This window comes from Leopardus geoffroyi, chromosome B1 (genome assembly GCF_018350155.1).
Source record: "Leopardus geoffroyi isolate Oge1 chromosome B1, O.geoffroyi_Oge1_pat1.0, whole genome shotgun sequence".
NCBI lineage: Eukaryota > Metazoa > Chordata > Mammalia > Carnivora > Felidae > Leopardus > Leopardus geoffroyi.
The window spans coordinates 27025978-27046956 of record NC_059327.1 but is presented as its reverse complement, the minus strand read 5'-3'; the positions used below and the strand labels follow the sequence as shown (position 1 = coordinate 27046956).

General features: G+C 45.1%; 1 long non-coding RNA gene across 1 annotated transcript; it reads right to left on the bottom strand.

Moving 5' to 3' along the window:
• Window positions 1-11526: 11526 nt before the first annotated feature.
• LOC123586549 lies at window positions 11527-18202 on the bottom strand. Its single transcript, XR_006706872.1, has 2 exons — window positions 17493-18202; window positions 11527-13478 (listed from the first exon to the last, which is right to left on the bottom strand). It is a non-coding gene; the product is annotated as an uncharacterized LOC123586549 (long non-coding RNA).
• Between the last annotated feature and the right edge of the window lie 2777 nt (window positions 18203-20979).

Below are 20979 nucleotides of genomic sequence, written 5' to 3'. Positions count from 1 at the left end.
ATCATCTTAATAGAAAAGGTATTTGATAAAATCCATTACCTATTCCAGATTTTTAAAAAACTTCTCAGCAAACTAGTAACACAAGTTTCTCAACATGAAATACTGTCATCATTTAATGTTTAACAGTTAATGTTACAGATTGAAATTTGCCCCCTAACATCAGGAACAAGGGAAGTTCTAGTCAACATTGTAGTAGAAGATCTGGTCAGTGCAATCAGGCAAGACAAAGGAAAAAAATACTCATATTGCAAAGAGAGAAGTAAACCCTCTTTAGTTATTGACACAACATAATTGCATATATAGAAAACCCAGTGGAATCTATAGATAAGCTACTAAAGCTAATTAGCATGTTTACAAGGGGTGAAGTCATTCTCTACAAAAAAATCCATTTTATTTCTATCACTACCAACAAATAATTGGAAATTGAAATTTGAAAAGCATCATGTATAATAAATAACATGAAGAAATGTAAAATATTTAGGAATAGATCTGATACGATGTGTAATATATGCACACCAAAACCTACAAAACACTGTTAAAAAGAAATGTTAAAATACTTAAATGGAGAGGCATGCTATGTTCATGAATTAATATTGTGAAGATGCAGACAATGATTTCAAAGCATCTGTTATAACTATGTTCAATAAAATAAAATATATTCATAATATATGAACAGGTAGGAAATCTCAGCAGAGATAGGGAAACTACTAAAAAAATAAAATAAAATGGAAATTCTAAAGCAGAATAGTATTATCTGAAATAAAATATTCACTAGGTAGACGAGTAAGAGTAGGGTAGAGAAAACAAAGGAAAACATCAGTAGGCAAGAAACTAGATCAATAGAAATCATCCAATCTAAAGACCAGAATAAGCAGTTACAACTACAGAACCCTTCCCTTACTCAACTCAGCCAGATGACTTCTGCTCCCTTTCCCCAGCAGAAGATTAAGAGTTTATGCTCCAGAGAGGGAGAAACAAAAGGTCTCTGGGTTGAGAGACCAGGCATGGTTGAGGGGTGGTGGCACAATATGGAAAACAGAAAGAGGATGAGGTAGAAATTTACATACTGAGGCAGCTCCCCTAACAGCCCCAGCCCCCAACACCCCATCCCACACCCACTCTCTTTTCTCAAAATGTTAGCAGCTGGGCTTCAAGCTTATACTCTCGAAACAGGACATTAGAATGTACTATGTTAGGGAATCTTACCAACCAGGGAGGAAAGACCCAAAGATGCTGATAGCCAAGGCTCTATTCTCCAGCAAACCTCTTAGCCAGTTTCTATCCAGGAAAATATATGCCCTGGATGGTTGCATTCTAGGAGCAGGGTGAAGAAAGAGAGCTGAGACTTCCGTTATTCAGTATGCAAACTTTTATAGAATGCTCCTGTTTTCCAGCCCCATCCTCTCCTGTGCCAAATGTCCCTACCAACATGGTGAGCTGGGTGTTTGAAGAACGAGGTCCAGAGGAAGCTTACTCCTACATTCTCTTTTACAATTTTGAACCTTTAGCATAAGCATATATTATTCACGTTCATTTTTAAGTGCTTAGTAATGGGACTGATTGATAAATGTGAGGAAATCACTCCAAAGTGCAACAAAAGGAAAAGAGAAGAAAAACAGAACAGAGGTAAGAAATGTAGAGAATCAATTCAAGAAGTCTGACATCAACTAATGGCTGTTCTAAAAAAAGAATGAAGACAACGGAAGAGAGGAAATTGTCAAAGAAAGAATAGAAAACTTTCCAGAACTCAATAATCTGAGTCTCCAGATTGAAAGTAACCACAAAGTGCTCAACACAATGAATGAATAAATAATGAAAAAGGGATGCCAGGCATAAAAAGGAAGATACTAAAAGCCTTGAGAGAGAACAAAAACAGTCGCATACAAAAGAAATGAAATCAGAAAGGCGTCCCAATGCTCTAGGGTAACACTGGAAGCTAGAACACATCAAGCCAACACCAGCTTCAAAATTCTGAGGGAAATTATTTTCAGCTGGAGTTCTATTACCAGCCAAATGGACAATCAAGTGTAAAGGTAGAGGAAAGATATTTTCAAATATGCAGGGAGTCAAGAATTTTACCTCTGATGCACCCTTTCTTAAGAAGCTCCTGGGGAATGTGCTTCAGGGAAATAAGGGAGTGAAATGACATGCTGACGTCATGCACAGGAAAGGTGTGAGGAAAATCCTACACATAGCTGGGCAGCAGGTGTGGCTTAAAACCAACCCAGGCTGGAGGAGGAGAATAAAGGGCTCATGGAGGGATGCCTCTGCAGCTGAGTATCAGATATTTGACCATTTGAAAGTGAAACAGGAGGTGTTTGACAGACCCGAACGATCCTGGGTGTGGTGTCTGTGTGTGTGTGTGTGTGTGTGTGTGTGTCTATGTGTGTGTGGGGGGGGGGGTGGGGTGAGGGGGTGGGGTGAGGGTCAAAGAAGTTTAAGGAAATAAAAAAGACCAAGGCAATTAATTATCTCCAACACAGACAAAACTCTCTAAAGCAAACTGTAACTATGGCACATCCCTGGGTTCAGAGGTGAACAATATACATACAACAGTAACAGAGTAAACACCGAATATGATTTAACCCTTCAGTCTTTGGGAGAATCGGAGAAATAGAAGAGTATACCAAAGTAAACTTGACTGCTACAATAGAAATTAATAATGTCTAAAATTGGTAAATCAAGAAATAGCAGTAAATGTGTATTATTTAGCACCAAGGAGATAAATACCAAAATAACCAGCTAAAAGAATAGATTGAAAATGACCACTTCCAGACAGCGAGATCCCAGATTTGTTGTAGAGATGGGGAATGCTGTTTTTCATTATATACCTTTAGGGGCGTCTGGGTGGCTCAGTCAGTTAAGCGTCTAACTTCCGCTTGGGTCATGATCTCACGATTTGTGGGTTTGAGTCCCGCATTGGGCTCTCTGCTGACAGCTCAGAGCCTGGAGTCTGTTGGGATTCTGTGTCTCCTCCTGTCTCTGCCCCTCCCCTGCTCGTACTCTGTCTCTGTCTCTCTGCTTCAAAAATAAACAAAAACATTTAAAAACTTCACTATTACCCTTTACATACAGCTTGATTTTTAACCAGGTTATGTACAATTTTGATAAATTTGAATAGTAGTTAAAACTAAAGACATACAATAAAATTAAAGACCGAATTGTCACCCATCAGAAATATTCTAGAGAATGACTCCGAGTGAGGTAATAAATATAGCTAAGAATTAAGTCATACTCCCTATCTGCCCATGCAATTTACTACTAATTGCCCCTGAGGGTAGATATTACAGCAGACTCCTGAGATTTCTTCTGTCGTCCCCCTTTCTTCTAGTCTATGCTCTATTTAGTTTCAATGATTAGAGTGCACATAGATGTATTAAAATAAATTTCGGGATATCTGGGTGGCTCAGTCACTCAAGCATCCAACTTTGGCTCAGGTCATGATCTCACGGTCCATGAGTTTGAGCCCCACGTCAGGCTCTGTGCTGACAGCTCGGAGCCTGGAGCCTGTTTCAGATTCTGTGTCTCCCTCTCTCTCAGCCTCTCCCCTACTCACACACTGTCTCTTTCCCTCCCTCTCTCTCTCTCTCTCTCAAAAATAAATAAACATTAAACAAATTTTTTAAATAAAAAAATAAATTTCAACTTTTAAAAATATTCCAAAAACTTCATATTTATTGACAATAATTGTAAAAAGTAAGCATTTTGAAGACTACAAGTTGTATAAATCATAAACTGACGATAACCCATCATGTATGATTTATAAAAATCTCTTCTTCATGGAAGAGGTTACTCTTTCCCCTGAAGTTTCAAGTTTGGCAGATCTCTAGACCAGGGCAGAGCGGTTTGAAGACTACTGATCTACAAAAACCCTGGGTTTGTAGAGCTTCTGACCTATTGGGGCTGTTTAAGTTTGAAGCTATTTAAATCTTGAAACATTACCATCAGAGCAAAGCCACAATTTCATATCAACATCCTCCCTAGGTCTAGAAGTATCATTTGCCACCCTGCGGGCAAAAGCCCAAATATACTAATCATTTGGCAGGAAGTGTAGGTATATCATCATTGTCCCAATTATCATGGTTCCTCAGCTACCTGGTTAGGAAACCCCAAGAAAAGCAAGTTGGTTGTGATACCCCAACAGATGAGCTTGAAATTAACAGCATGACACCTTTAAGTTGGCATATGGTTGATGGGTTTGTCAGAAACCATGGTATTTTTTTCATATTCCATGTATGTGACCCTGTCCTTTCATCTCCTAGGTCCACTGCATTCTCAGTAAGAGCCCCAAGCTCTAAGAATTCTCATATTACGCAGTTGGCTTTTTCTCACTGTGCTCCATGTAACAAGTTCCCATAGGAAAAATGCCTTAATGCTCATGTATTGAACCCTGTGCTCTGTGCTCACACACAAATCCATTCACCATTTACAGGAAACGTGCAGGATAGTATTATCATCCTTATTTTAAAGATGAAAAGATAGATTCAGAGAGGGTAAGTAACTTGCCTAAAATTGCACAGAGGGATCCCAGTAAGTGCCATTCGAACTGTGATACTAACCTCTCCATTATCCAACTGTGGTTGGTTTCTCTTATATGCAAGAATGAAACTATAATATATTTAGATGATTCAGACTCGTGGAATATTTTTCAAAAGTCAGATGTCCCTGCTGCACAAATTGGTGTAAGGGCTTGTACAAGAAATCACTGCTTTAAAGGGAGGTTTGAGATATATTCAGCGCCTGAAAAATGTCTTGTCTTTCATTAAAATCACATATGCTAAAGGTCAGTCTAACATTATGAGCATTGTCTTGGGGGGTTTTTGAGGAGGGGAAAAGAGTGGTGTTTAAATCATTTAAATTACCTCTTAAGTCTCTCTTAGCTTCAAAATAATTCCTTTGTTAGTTGATGTCATTTATTGCTTTGAAGGGTTTGGGCCTCTATTCGATGTTGTACAGCTTCCCCTTCCTTTCAAAGAAACATTTCATAGTTATCTTCTTCCAGAGCGCTCTGGGAATATTTTAGAGATCCATGAATCTTCGAAGGGAAATGTTTTTTTACATAAAATATTGTTTTAAGCACTTAAAGCCAGCTTTGTTAATCTTCCATTTCTTAAAAATTGGGACATCACAGTGACATTACAAGAGAGCAGTTGTCTATAATTTGCACAGCTAAATTTGGTTTCCGGATTGTCAAATATGCAAACGTATTGTTTGGAATAATAGTTAATAATAGTTTCCAAGCAAGTCGGAAATAGAGCCATTCTCATTGAAAAGCTGGAGCCCAAATGCAACTGCCTCTCCAGTAAGATAATGAGTTAATGAGGAGGACTTCTTTCGAACCAATAAACAACACTGTCATTCAGGGTTATCTGGGCACCCACCACCTTGAACATGAAGTCGCTAACCCATCACTATGTGATCACTAAGAATAGACCCATTACCGCCTCTTTAGCAAGGGCTTGAGCTTAACAGCTGGCACTTGTATCTGGGGCTGCAGGGAACAGATGACTACAATAAGAATAAGGTCCTGGTTTATAGAGCCTCTGCTGTGAACCAGGGCAAGCTACTGGATTATGAAAGGCAGTGAATGTAAAACTCTGAGATTCTAGGGCACCTGGAATAGCTCCTTTGATGCACTGCCCAGAAAAGCCTTCCCAGATCCCCCTGGCACAGGCTTTGCCCTGGATGTTCTCCATCTGTCCCTCCAAATGCCCCCTCTGTCCTTCTCCACTCTGCCCTGTACCCCCGGGACCCCATCTCTAAGCATAGTCCCCACACAACTCCTGTGACCTCTGTTTTGGGCCAATAGGAGGAACCAGGAGCGGCAGAGGACGCAGGGTGAGTGAGGATGGGGTCTGTGTTCCCCGACCTTTGGCTACTGCTCTCACCGGTCCCCGGCACCCTCTCTGCACCCTTGCCCTCTGCACTTGGGGACGATAACGACTTCCTGCCGTGGTGCTGAATCTGCTCCACCTCAGCGAAGGGACCCTCCACGGAACTCTTCCGTCCCCTACCTTGAGTGTCACAGCGTCCCTATGGGACTCCGATGGATGCCACAGTCCTTGTCCTCTCCGCTTGTAGTTAATTGAGGTCGGCTCTGCAATATGAAGACTTCGTCTTTGGAGAATACAGACATGAATAGATGTAGATACCAGGCAGGACGCCCGACACCTAGTCCTAGCTCAGTGCTAGCTCTTCATTAGCTCTCTGTGTAAACATGAGCAACTTGCCAAAACTACACTGTCTGGCTTTTAAAGCTCTGGGTCTTCAGATCCCCAACTACGCACCCAATGCTCTGATTCCCCGCCCTCCAGTCAGCCCTTTCCAGAACCCCGCTGCCCTACCAGTCTCCACACACAATCTCCCATGGAGCGCCTCGCTTCTCCAAACACACGAAGCAGTCTTTGCCAATCGATGCTACTTTTCAACTGCCAAAGTGCAGAGCACGATTCTCAGGCCGTGGTTACTTCTCAGGTCTTATTAACTAAAAAACTTGGGAACGACTCCATGTATGTAAATTTATATCAATAACAAATTATAATTATCCATGTATTTTGACCCGTTTGCTTCCATGTCCTGTTTTAGACCGTTGTATTTTTTTCCTAAGCCATTTGGAAGGTTTTTTTTTTTTTTTTTTTTTTAGTTTAGTTTATTTATTTATTTATTTATTTATTTATTTATTTATTTATTTATTTTTAGGAATCTCTACACCCAACTGGGGCTCAAACTCACGACCCCAAGATCAAGAGTCACACAGTCTTCCAACTGAGTCAGCTGGGTGCCTCTGGAGGTTTTAAAAATGGAACATATAGCACATCCTCCTATGTATGCATATATGTGTGTGTGTAGCTATGTCTATCTAAGTCAATCTGGCCAGGGGTGGGGAGCAGAGGGTAAATTCATGATATGAAAAGGATGGTCTCGAATCGTAGAGCTCTGGATTTTAATTCCAGCTCATGCCCCCTGCTATGTCACCTCAGGCGAGTCACTTAGACTCTCAGATCCTATTTCCCCTTTTGTAAACGTGGTGGTAATCCCCTCTCTGCCTCTGGTTATTTGTGAGGATTAAATTATTTATTTTATGTAAAGTGCTTGACATATAGAAGGCACTTAATAAGTGTTCATTTCCTTCCTCCTGGAATTATGGCTCATAAACAAAGGAAATCCTAAAATTCCTTGGAAGTTCTGTTTGTTTTTTTCCAAGAGTCCTTGATTCTTTGAGTCAAATTCCCAGGACCAGATGCTGTGACACTAGAAGCTTTACAGTGTAGCAAAATAAATTTTCTACTGCAAATACCTTCCAATTAATCTTATCAAAAGCCCCTTGAGGTCAAATACTTAATCATTGGAAATTTAGGTGATTAATAAGACTTCAGAGTAGAAAAGCCTTAAATTTTGTCACCTTCCTCCTGGCTTTTTAGAAACTAGAGATGCCTCGAGAAGTAACCATGAAGGTATAAATCAGCTTGTTACACGTCTGCAGCCCAACTCATCAATCTGTTCTGTCTCGGTAGCTAATAAGAAAATATAGATGCAAGAGGAAATTTCCAAGTGTGATGTATATGCTCACTGTCTTGATGGGGTGACTGTTTCTGGGTATTTCCTTACACGTGCAATTCATTACCATATGTCAATTGTAACTCAATAAAGCTGCTTTTACAAGTCACCCAAGAAAAATAAATTTTACAAAAGGAAAAGTATTAGGGTGCCTGGGAGGCTCAGTCGGTTAAGCATCCAACTCTTGATTTCGGCTCAGGTCATAATCTTCCGGTTTGTGGGTTTGAGCCCCACGTTGGGCTCCATGCTTACAGCACAGACACTGCTTAGGATTCTCTCTCTCTCTCTCTCTCTCTCTCTCTCTCAGTCTCACTCTAGCTCTCGCTTTCTACCCCTTCCCCCAAATAAGTAAGTAAACAATTTTTAAAAAGGAAAAATATTCATTGGCCTGTGCACTGGCCCACACAACTCCAGCACAACCTCATCTTAACTTACACCTTTTTTTTTAAACAGATGTTGACACTTTTTTAAAAATTTTGTTTTAATGTTTATTCTTGAGAGAGAGAGACAGAGCATGAGCATGAGCATGAGCAGGAGAGGGGCAGAGAGGGAGACACAGAACATGAAGCAGGCTTTAGGCTCCAAACTGTCAGGGCCCCAAGCAGGGCTTGAACCCACAAACCGTGAGATCATGACTTGAGCCAAATTCTGACACTTAACTGACTGAGCCACCCAGGTGCCCTAATTTTTTAAGTAAGTAGGCTTCACGCCCAAAGCGGGGCTTGAATTCATGACCCTCAGATCAAGAGTCCTATGCTTTACCGACTGAGCCAGCTGGGTGCCCCTTAACTTACATCTTCATTACATTTGCCAAGACCCTATTTCCATTCACAAGTACCTGGGGTTAGGACTTCAATCTATCTTTTGGAGAGCACAACTGAACCCAAGCACCCAGGATCCCCACATTCTACAGAGAGGGATCTCCACTGTACCAAGTCTTATTTGTCATGTGGGTGATATCTCATAGCCAAACTTCGATGGGAACTTATGTTTACCCACCCCTCCCCACACCGCCCCCCAAACACCGCTGCTTTGCAGGGGAGGATGGAGATAAACACAGGGATGAAGAGGGTAGAAAACCCACTTCCTTCCACCCTGGGGAGGGTGAACAGAGACAAAGCAGGGAGATGGCAGAGAACCCTGCTCTGCGACCATCAAAGTTCTCTCTGGAGGGAGGCAGTCGTGGACGGCATGGGCTGTGGTGGAAACCAGGGCGAGGAGACTAAACCTCCTGCCCCGCTCACCACCACCTCGAATAAGCTGCTTAGCATTTCAGATCCCTGGATTCCCCTGGCTATAAAAGAAAGGGGTTGAACTACACTGCCTGGGTCGTCCCTAGCTTGCAAATTGTTCTGATTTCAGGGCGACATCTGGGGTTCCCCACCATCGGGGACTCTGGGTCACCAGAGGTGACTGGGCATGTGGCAAGCAGGCCGCAGGATCAAGAGGCTGTCCTGTCCGCCCACACCCAGGGCTGCCTAGCTGGAGGGCCAGAGCCCTGACTGGCAAAAAGGAAGGGGCAGCCCTAGAAGGGTGTGGAATGCGGTTTTGCAGGATGGTGGCCCAGCCCCTTTCAGGCTCCAGTTAGGGAGTCATCTGGATTCTTTCAACTCCTCCTCTTCTGTGGGTCTTTTTCCTGCTCATAGGCACCCCCCACCCCCACCCCAGAGGAGGGAGAGGGAAACTGAAAAAGACCGGTTAGACTTCCTGTCTTATCAGCACTTGACTTAGAAGGTCTTAAGCACGACTTTGGACTTCCTGAAACTTGACCTCCTGGCATCCCCACCCCTGGTATCCCAGCCCAGCACACCCATTGCCCTCTCCTTCCGCAGGCGCTCCCCTCCACCAGTGGGTGTCGGGTTCCTTCCCATACACTTGCACTCATCCAGGCAATCAACAAGCTGTTTCCCAGCATCCGCGGTGTGGAGGAGATACCTCCCTGCCTCCAGTGGGGCTCATGGCACAGTAAGAGTAACAGGCTCTGACCTTCAAAGAGGGACACCAGAAGGACAGGGGACCAGAGAACGAGGGGACACATCTGACTTCGTGTTTTACACATTAGAGTTTGAACTCAGGCTACTTAAAGCTTTAAGGCCGTTGGCTCAGGAGATGAAACGGTTTGTTCTGAGAGTTCCTACAGCTAATGGAAGGATGATGTCCCCCAGACCATGTCTTGTGTGAGCTGTGTCTCCCACGTTCCTGAATGAATGTGTCTCCATCTGAGTATCTGCCCTCCCTGCTCCATGCAGTGTTTTTCTCTGGCAAATACTCTTGGTCTCCCCATCCTTCTGCCCTCCAGCAAACCCCTTGCTTGGATCAGAATCATCCTAATTGTGTGCTTCCTCCACTGTCAAAGTTAACATCCAGTGCTTATGACCGCAATTGCTTCATTTAGATTCTAACATGTTTTTCACATTGCAATGCAAGCCTCTACCAAGATTGATCTCTTCTCTCCACGGTTACCATTTCTCAAGTCTTGTTTTTACATTGATTTCATCCCAGCAGCTTTATTTCAAGTGAATCCAAGTGGATTTCCTCTTTTTTATTATTATTATTTTATTTATTTATTTATTTTTTTACTTAATTCTTTCCTAGGGAAAACTGGTCTTCAAGAACATTAAAAGACCTTTTGACCCTTTCAAGTGTAGAGAATACACTTTCTCCTTATTTTTGCCTCAGTGGCCTCCAACCCCAGTGCACTCCTCTTCTGTGCTCTGGTACATGCTTCGGTACTCCTCTATCCATAGTTCATAGGTAGAGGAGTGACAAGGTCACAGGCTGCCTGGGATCCTGCCTGGCTGGCCTGTAAATCACTACTCCCATGGCACTTCACAGAACTGCCAATCTATCGGCCTCTATCCATCTAGTTACTTATTTCTGCAAGCAAAGTGGATTCTCCAAAACCAAATGGATTAAAACAACCATTTCTTTACCTCACACATGTATAACCTGGACAGGGCTTACAGGGGAACATTCATATCTACTTCACACAGTAGCAACTGGGGGGACTCGAGTAGGGACTGAAGAATCACTCCCCAGATGCCATATTCTCATGCCTGGAAAGTTAGTGCTGACAGTAGGATGGGAGGTCAGGGCTGAGAGCCGGGGGCCTCAGTTCCTCTCCACATGGACTTCTACCTCGGTTACTTGTCATCATGGTGGATTGGTTCCAAAGGTGAGCATCCCAAGCCAACATGGCACTCTTATGACCTAGCCTCGGGAGTCACACAGTGTCATTTTTTACCATACTCTATTAGTCTAGTCATAAAGGCCCACTTAGGTCCATGGAGAAGAGACATAGACCCTACCACTAGATGGGAAGAGTATCAATGTCACCTTGTAAGAGCAAAGGGGATGAAAGACTGCCTTTTATGCTGTAATATTTGCATACTTATTCTAATATGAAAAATTCTGGTTTTCTCCAACATGTTCAAGTAGTATTCACACTCCCAGGAGAGGTACCATGTCATCCTGTGATTCTCCAAACACCCTGGCACAATACTACATGCCCACAGATGTTTAACGAGAATGGCCCCACTGTAAATGGTGGGCACCTCATGTGACCCACAGTTGGCATGCAGTAAAGGGTAGTTACAACTTTCATCATTATTTAATAATAATAATAATAATAATAATAATAATGCTAACTGACTCGGAGATGCCAAATGAGGGGATGATAAAATAATTCTCCCTGATAGGTCCTTGTAACTTAGAATCCAACTAACTCAGACATTGTTTTTGTATATATAATTTTTTAATGTTTATTTTATTTTTGAGAGAGAGAGAGGGAGAGAGTGCAAGCAGGGGAGAGGCAGACAGAGGGAGACACAGAATCCAAAGCAGGTTCCAGGCTCTGAGCTGTCAGCACAGAGCCTGATGCGGGGCCCGAACTCACAAATGGCGAGAACCATAGTCAGACGCCTAACTGACTGAGCCACCCAGGTGCCCCAGACTTTTTTTTTTTTTTTGAGAGCGAGCTATTTAAAACCATCTGGCTTTTCTACCTTCTGAGAGGCGTTGCCCAACTGGAAAAACCCTGGGAAACCCTTATAAGCTTTCTACTTGCTAGGTGTGATTAACATTGGGCTCTCAGATGCCTGCCATTAGCAGCTGCACCGTGCTAACAGATACACACCCTAACACTGCTTTCCCAAGCTCCTCTTTCTCTGAGCACTCGCTGTTTCCACAGAAAATTAACTCCAGTAGCGACTCCCAGCTTTGAGGTGTTTTCTAGCACTGTGCTACTCAAAATGGGGTTCACAGACCAGCAGCATTTGCCTCACCTTGATAGAAATGCAGATATATGGGCCTCACTCCAGGTGTACCGAATCAGAATCTGTGTTTTTAAAAAGCTCTCCCGGTGATTCTCTTGGGCACACTGGCATCTGAGAAGCACTGTCCTGAGAGATTTGCTCCAGGTCAGCTTAACCCTGCCTTTCCTCCCCGCAGCCCTACAGTGCTACCCTTCAGGCAAGCCTGCCTGCCATCTGGACCCTGGTCAACTAAATAACCTCCCCCACCTCTGGTCGGTTCCTACCTCAGCCATTCCCTTGAAAGAGCCCCATCAGTCATCTGGTCCTCATCTTCGCACAACCACTGTTTATGCCAGTGTCTTCTGCCTTAGCTGAACAGGGTGCAGGTGTCTCTGTTTTATTGCCATGGAAGGTGCCAGATTCACTGCCTGTCATAAACATTATACATCTGCACTGGATTTCCTCACTAGTTAATTCACTTAAAATTGAAAAAGAAAACCCCGCTGTCCTCTAGAATGAATCTGCTGAAATTTGATTTCATAACCTCAGAGATTTGAGACTTTGCCATGATCAGGATTCTTTTGACTGATGCATTGGGTTACTTCATTATACCAACAATCCTACCAATTTTCTTTAAAAATTATCTGTTTTCTTAGTAAGTTTGAATCTGAGACAAGATCTGAAACATTCTTGGTTTTAATCAACTCTTTTTGTCTGTGGTTGGGAGTTTTGTTTGCTTTACCAAGGGGACCAAACGCTCTTTGGAATAGTTATTCCTCACACAGAACAAAAGCCCATATATTGGAAATCCAAAACAAGACAAATAACAGGCCTCACACGGGACCACATGGCAAGTGTAATACTGGGTCGTTGGCCCGGGGAATACCCAGATGCCACAGCTGCCTTGTGCTCCTTATGATTGGTCGTTATCTTGGTAAGTTAGCACAAAGTTTATTCCTCAGCCTCTAGAAGTTCAGAAATTTGGTTTTGTTGGCACAGAGATGGTAGCTGCTCCTCTCTTTGCAGAGACAGATCATGAGATGAATCAAAGTGGAAAGCCAGGTTATTAGCTTACACTGAGACATTATTCTCTCTGGAAATGGAAAACCCCAGTCCACATATAGTCAGTCAGGGCCTTATTTTCCTATAGCCCAGCTACATGGAAAGCGAAACCATTCTCTAAGTCAAATGTAGAAATTTTACAATAAGAAATCATTGACACAGGAATTGGAATAATTAAAGGACGTATGACGAAGACATACTTTCCCGGAAGGGAGTCTCCATGGACACAACAGCATAAGCTAAGGGTTTAGCTGAGTCCCCCCACCGCCCAAAGACATGTGTTGAGGCCCAACCCCCATTCATTGTAAACATGACCTGATTGGGACTTAGGGTCTTTGCAGGTCTGATTAAGTTAATATTGAGGTCATAGGGTGACTGTCCGTTCTGACTAGTGTCCTTATAAGAAGAGGCACAGAGACACACAGACATCACAGCCATGTGACGACAGGGGCAGAGATTGGAGAGATGCATCTAGAAGCCGAGGAACACCAAGGATTGCCAGAAAACACCAGAAACTAGAAGAGCCAAGGAAGCCTTCTCTCTTACACATTTCGGTGGGAGTGTGGCCCTGCAGACATCTTGATTTCAGACTTCCGGCCACAAGAACTGTGAGAGAAATAAGTTTCTAGTGTTTGAAACCATCCAGTTTGTAGTACTTTGTTACAATAGCCCTAGGCAGCTAAAAAGAGTTGTTTTTCCGGCATGGCATCTGAATGAAGGGAAATCAGAACAATCCCACGTTGAATGGTATCATGCTACGAGAGCCAGCTCACCTTTCTTGTTACAGAGAGGGCCTTTCAAATGGGACTGGGATATTTGAAGTCCATTAGCTGAGGCCCACTCCTACATGGACAATACTTATGGGATTCAATAGTACTTGCGGGGTCAAATTTCATGTTTAATAGGAATCCCACACACTGAGGCACATGTCCCATGTCCAAACAGCAAACAGACCAAGTAGGGTGTAGTACAATCCTCCAGAAGATGCAAAGACACTCGGGAATAACTAATTAATGGTATTCCCTGCCACCAGCTTTTTTTTTTTTTTTTTTTTCCTGGAAATACAACCATATTCTGACAATGCTGTGTAGCTGGCAAATGTCCTAGAAAAATCTTTCTGGGCTTCACTTCCACCGCTCTTATTCACTGGCTTCTGAGGCTTCCTTGAGGGGTCAATAGACCATTGGCCAAATGAGTAGACTCCTCAAACTAAACATGTTGCACAATTTTGTTCCTAACGATTTAAGTATTGGTTTGAATTTTGAGTTTGAATAGAAGGTAAAACAACGAACGGGCCCCTTTGGGCACCCAGCTTCCCCCAGGCGTCCATAAACCCTGGCAGTGCCTTCCTCCCATCCCTTCCAGTCACGCATGCTCACTGCCACCACCTCTGGCCAGCTAGATCTCTTCTCCTGTCTGGGCGAGGGGATGATGGGGGCAATAACCAAGAGCCCTGCAGGCCTTCTTCTGAAAAGGGGTGGGTAGGAGTGATTGCTTGTGAGGCACAACCAAAAGTGAAAAAATCCCAGACTGATCAGCTACCACGTCTATGACCCATCACCACCCATGCAGTTAAATCCAGATGACATCTTCAGAACAGAGAGCCTCTCCCCTCCCTGCTGTCCCTGGACTCCCATCCAGGGCCCCCACAAAAGCTGCCTTCAAAACCTCCCAGGGAGAAAACTGTAACTCAGAACACCTAACAGCCCTATCTATAATATTTATATTTGGTGCCTCACCGATACCCAGCACTACCCCCTACCCCATAAACATACACTTTTCTCACATGGTATGACCAACAGAGAGCACAGCAGAACAGAGCTTGCCCGGAAAACCAAGTTTTACTTCTGACTTTAGAGCCACAGGGAGAGCATCTCCAGCGAGTTGGAATATCCATTCTGTGCCTCTCTCACCACGCAGGGATCAGAAACACCGAGCTCCCACTCACAGCCTCTTGACATTCATAGACATTTTCAGGTTTCCTTTGAAAAGCAGCATTTTGTTTTATCAGACAGAAAGCTGAAACAGCCAGATGTCTGGTTCAATCCAGGAGAGCAGGCAGTCTTAACGGCACGTGATGGCCACTGAAACGATTGCTTCTGGATCTCGTCTTTGCTCCGGATCCTGGCCTTTTCTGACCAGAAAGGGTTTTTCTTTAGATATGTTAATACCTTTCATCTGGACACCCAGTCATATGTTGAAGATCTGGCAGCCCTTGCAGATGGGTCACTTTACCCATCTCTGCTCTGATCATAAGTTAATCCTACACCTAAGATCCTAGCAACTTTATTTCCCAATGTGGTTGGGGGAATTGGGCACTGGCTTCCCAAGTACTGACACCTCTTGCTGTTTTGTGGCCTCAGGTGTGAGGACGGAATAGCAGAAACAATGAAAGGGCTATTTTAAAAGTTGTGTGCATTATGGAAATACTGTTGCTTTCCCTAGAGGCTAATGGTGTAGTGATTTGTAAAATGTCCTTATTCTTAGGGGGTGCAAGCTGTAATGTTTAGGGATAAAGTGTCACAATTTGTACAACTTACTTCAAAAAAAAATTAATGTTTATTTTTGAGAAAGAGAGAGAGAGCTTGAGCGAGGAGGAGCAGAGAGAGGGAGACACAGAATCTGAAGCAGGCTCCAGGCTCTGAGCTGTCAGCACAGAGCCCAACATGGGGCTCAAACTCACAAACAGTGAGATCATGGCCTGAGCTGAAGTCGGCCGCTCAACCGACTGAGCCATCCAGGTGCTCCTGTAAAACTTACTTTTAAATGAACCAGCCAAACACATACACAGACACACAGACACGCACACACACACACACACACACACACACACACACAGAGCTACATGTATGTAGATAAAGCAAACAAGGCCAATGCTGGCAATTGTTCAGGCTAGGTAAAGGGTATGTGAGCATTCCTTGTACTATTCTATCAATTTTGTAAATGTCTAAAATTTTTCTTATTATTAAAGGAAAAAGAAGCTGCATTGCCTTCTGCACTCGAGGGTAGAAGGCTGATAGAGAGATGCTCCCTTTTCCCCAACAAGGCTGGTTCTTGGAAAAGCCAGCGGTGTCATCCAGATGAAACTGCTTCAGACAGAGATGTTAAATAAAAACCCATCTTCATTTTGGACAGGGAGGTCTTTGTAGAGCTCGTTTATGGCATTATGGCATTTTCCTCTCTCAGCCTGGGGCCAAGAGACAGGGAGGAGCAAGAGACAGAGGGTCTCTGAGCCAGCACGTGAGCTGCTCTGGCCAGTCCAGGGCGGGCAAGAGTGACCATGCGATGGCCCGTAGGGAGTGTGGGATAGCCTGCAGGCAGGGACCCAGAGAGCTGGGGCCGCCATAACAAAATACCATAGACTGGGTGGTAAACAGAAGCTTATACATAAACAACAGAAGCTTATTTTTCACAGGCTGAAGTCCGAGATAAAGGTGCTGGCATGGTTGGTGCCTGGTGAGAGCTTTCCCTTTGGGCTTTGGATGGCACGCCTTCTTGCTGTGTACCCACATGGCCTTTCCCTGTCTGTGAGCACACTCGTGTGCAGAGACAGCAAGCTCTCTGGACCCTCTTCTTAAGACGACATTCATCCTATGGGATCAGAGTCCCACCTTTATGACCTCATTTAGCCTTAATTATTTCCTGCAAAGCTCAAACTCCAAATTGGCCACCCTGGGGGTTAAGGCTTTAACATATGGATTTGAGGGGCACACAAACATTCAGTCCGTAAATACCTCATATTGATTTTGCTTCTGTTTTCTGCATTGTAATTCCATTGGACTATCTTCAAGCTCTGGAAAGTTTGTTAAACACAAGAGCCTTAGGTTAACCATTTCTTGGAGAATGGGAGGGAGGGTCTGGGATCACTCCTTCCCTGAGAAGCGGACTTGGAGGGAGCCCCTGCAGCACAGACTGGCGGCTGTGAAATGGCCAGAGTTGAGCAGGGAGGAGCCCTGAGCAGTGGGCTCCTGGAGCGAGCCAGTGGTCTGGTAGCAGCTCTCAGCTGTCCCAGAGGGAGCCCCAAAGATATGGGGAAGGGGGCCGGGTTTCCCATAATGTCACAGGAGTAAGGCTCAGACTCTCTCAGGGCGCAGAGAAAACCTGGGAATCCATGCACTCTATCACAGCAAGGACACATTTTTGCCTTCCATCTCCCCCAGCCACTCCAACCAGGGGAGAAGATGTTCCTGGGAAGGTCTTGTTTTGTGCCAAACATGTGGGTTGGTTTGTGGAAGCAAGCTGAGGGTGGAGATGTCGGCCTCGGCACCAAGCCCTTTGGAAAGGGGCACGAAATGTGCGCTGTTAGTGGAGAAAAATTTGGAGCCGTTAGGGGCCGACCCAGGCTGCAGTGAATGAGACCCAAAGGAGGAGCCCCAGAGGAGAGGGGAGATGGCAGAGAGCTCAGCACTGCTTGGTGAGACACCATGACCACAAACACCCCCAACTTTGAGGAAGCCCGACAAGCCTCAGGATGTGCTTGGCACAAGAGAGTCCCTAATGGAAACCACGTGAAAGGTGGCTCTCAGCATCCCACGGCCCAGGCTGAACAGAGGCAGAACGTTTAGATAGAGCAGGGGCCAGCAGAGCCCTCCTGACAGCCGCCCACACGCGCAGACTTACTTTCAGGCTTGATCAGAAATGGACGGTAGGTACTTGAGCTTCCTTTACACAGGTAACCGTATCTTCCGAAGCCGTTTCCTTCCACTTTTACTAGTGGTTTCTCCACGCGCCAGCGTCCTGTCGTTTCATGCCAATAACCGAACTGCTTTCTTTGCAGTGGCTCGGTTCTCAGACAGTGTAATTTGAGGTTTGGCCGACTCCTTAAATACGTATCACGTCGCTGAATTTAGGACGGGAGGAAAAGAGTGCAGAACCAGTCAAGGCATCAAAGACAGGCTCATCCTCGTTCCCAAGGCGAAAGCGAAAGGGCCATCCAGACCTCCTCTCTCCTCTGGCCCTCCCTTCCAGTGCCACGGCCATGACCTTCCCCCAACACCCTGTGCGCAGCTCTACATTCTCCGTGTTAAGAGCAGCTGTCCTGTGATTTGCTGGTGTCCCCCCAGGGAGCTGGAGCTGAATCACTGGACAACGGCAGCTGATTAGTTTAAAGCTCGTGTTTAAAGGGAGAGAAAGGGCTTTCTGAGATAAGGAACTCCAAGTGGGTACACCACTGACCCGTGCCGTCGAGGGTTAACAGCGTAAAGGTAATTGGGGTTTCTAGCTAAAAGGGAAAGCTGCCAAGAAGAGCCCCTAACCTAAGCCTGCGCCCCATTCTTTTAATCCGTGACTTCCTCCAGCACTTCCTCTAGCTTGGGGGAGAAAGATGCAAATTTGGCTAACCTCTGAAAAACTTGTGGTATGTGCAGAGCGAGCGTTTCAAGCAGAAAGCAGAGACCAGGGGTCCTTTCCGCCCACGCGCCTCAGCTCGGCCTCCAGGGATCACCACGTGGTTCGTCGGGACCCTCCCAGAGTCTCTTCCAGATGCCCTTGGAAAAAAACCTGGGCAGCCTGTGTCGCGGCGGAAGCTCAGGCGCGTGGCGCTGACCCCAGGCAGGCAGGTGCCGGGCCCGGGACGCGCGGGCCCCTGCTCCTTGCCTTGATCTCCACTCCCCCCTGTATCTCTGAGCCAGTCCACGCAGCGAGCGACCAGGGATACTGCAGATCCGCCGCACCAAGGTGCGTGGGCGTGAAGCCGAGAAATGACTGGCCCGGTTACAGCCACAAACATACTGATGACTTTATTATGGGCAAAACCGCCGCCCTGCCCAAGGTCTCTGGTGAAAAAGGAAGTCAGTCGTTCACGGCAGCTTTTGCACACTGGGCTATTTATACAGATGGAACTAGAGGCTGGGAGATCAGAACACACCAAATTCTGATCTTGCCAATCATGGCTTATTTCAGGACAGAAAAACGGTCCTTTTTTTTTTTTTTTTTTTTTTTCAACTTAAATGTATTAACAAAGAACTGGCTGGTTCCACTGGAAGGAATTTGACTTCAGCTCACTCCTCTTCAAACAGACTCCCTCCCGCCTTTCCCCCCCCCCCACCCCCACCCCCACCCCGCTGCCTGATGCCGGGTCACAGCCTGAGTGGCAGCTTGGCCAGGTGCAGTCACCCTGGGGGAAAGACCGTGGGTGGGGAGGCAGCTCGGAGGTCCTTCCAGGCAGGAATGTGCCTCAGTATATGGGCTGGAAGCCACCTGCATCAGTATCCGACAGCGGTAGGAATGCAGATTCTATTCAGTCTAAGTTCCCAGTCTCTGGGAGTGGCATCTCAGAATCTATGTTACTATTTTTTTATGACAGTTTTTTAAAATTCATATATTTTTGAGGGGGGGGGGGAAGGGCAGAGAGAGAGAGAAAGAGAGAATCCAAAGCAGGGCTCCATACCACAACCTTGGGATCACGACCTGAGCCCTGAAATCCAGAGTCAGATGCCTAACTGACTAAGCCAACCAGGCGCCCCTCAGTACCTATATTATCAACAACCTCCCCAGGTATTTCTTATGCAGATTTGAGTTTGAAAAATGACATCTCTTTCACCACATTGGGAATTCACTAAATGCAGGTTGAGTGAATAAACACCAACTAATTCCTGCTAAGGTATTAACCTATCCCTCTCATTATGGGGTGGCATAAACACACACACACACACACACACACACACACACACACACACGACTCTTGAAGATTCCAAAACTGAAGTTAAGATGGCAGAAACTTGGAGACTGTCAGGGTGGTGACCCTGCTCGTATGCCCTCAAATTGCCACGTGGGCCTTCTGCACGTAGGACCGTGATCCCACGGAGACAGATACCAGTGGTGTTGAGTTCTAGCCATTTGCTCATCAGCTGCTATGTGCTACCAGGCACAAACATCTCAATTTTCACATCCATGGGGGAGGTACAATCTCCAATTTCCAGACAGGAAAACCGGGCTCAGAAAGGTTAAGGAATTTTTGCCTCTGCATATGGCTACTAAGCGTCAAGGTACAGATGATTCACGTCCAGTCATCCAAGCCCAAAGGCTGTACCCACCAAAATCTATTTCATAAATTCCAAATGGTGTCAGAGAATCACGAACTATCAGGACAGGTAAGAACTCTGGCCTTATCTAGTCCAGCCTCCTCATATACTAGTGAGGGGCAAAACAGTGTGAACATGAAGTTCCCCCATTTGTTTTGTCTGGCCTGCTTACTGTCTTTAAAGAAACTCGAATTCATCAACATTTAAAACTCTGGAGATGTTACATTAAAACCCAGATTTTCCCTGTCTTGAAAAGCGAGCAATTTTGTAACCCTGGGCTTCATTCCTGGTTCTGGTAATGGTTAACTGTACTGGTTGTGGAATCCACAGACCTGGATTTGAGTCTTGGCTCTAGGCCTTATTGGCTGTGCAACCTTGGATAAGTCACTTTACCCCTCTGAGCCTCCTCCCTCAACTGGAATGTATGTACGGTAACAGCAGCTACTGTGTTCCCTCTGATTCTTCTGTTGAAGGTCTGACCCCCAGTACTTCAGAATAGAAGTGTATTTGAAGATAAGGTCTTTAAAGAAGTGACTGGGTAAAAATGAAGGCTTTACCCTCATCCAGTATGACTGATGTCTTATTAGAGGAAAAAGAGGGGCGCCTAAGTGGCTCAGTCAGTTGAGCATCTGACTTCGGCTCAGGTCATGATCTCATGGTTTATGAATTTGTGCCCGGCGTCTGGCTCTGTGCTGACAGCTCAGAGCCTGGAGCCTGCTTCGGATTCTGTATCTCCTTCTCTCTGCCCCTCCCTCCCGCTCAAAAATAAGTAAACATTAAAAAAACAAAGAGGAAAAGAGACACCAGGGGCACATGTGCATAGGAGAGAGCCTTCTGCTAACTGAAGAGACAGACCTCAGAGGAAAACAACCCCGTCGGCACCTTGATCTTGGACTTCCAGCCTCCAGAACCATGAGAAAATAAAGTTCTCTTGTTGAAGTCACCCAGTCGGTGGCATCTTGTTATGGAAGGCCTAGCAAACCAATACAGTCTGTTTTCCAGAAGAATCCTTGAAAAGCCTGGTACGTAGTAGGTATTTGAAAAGGGTTAGCTGTTGTGCTTCCACAGTCAGAACCAAGGACGTG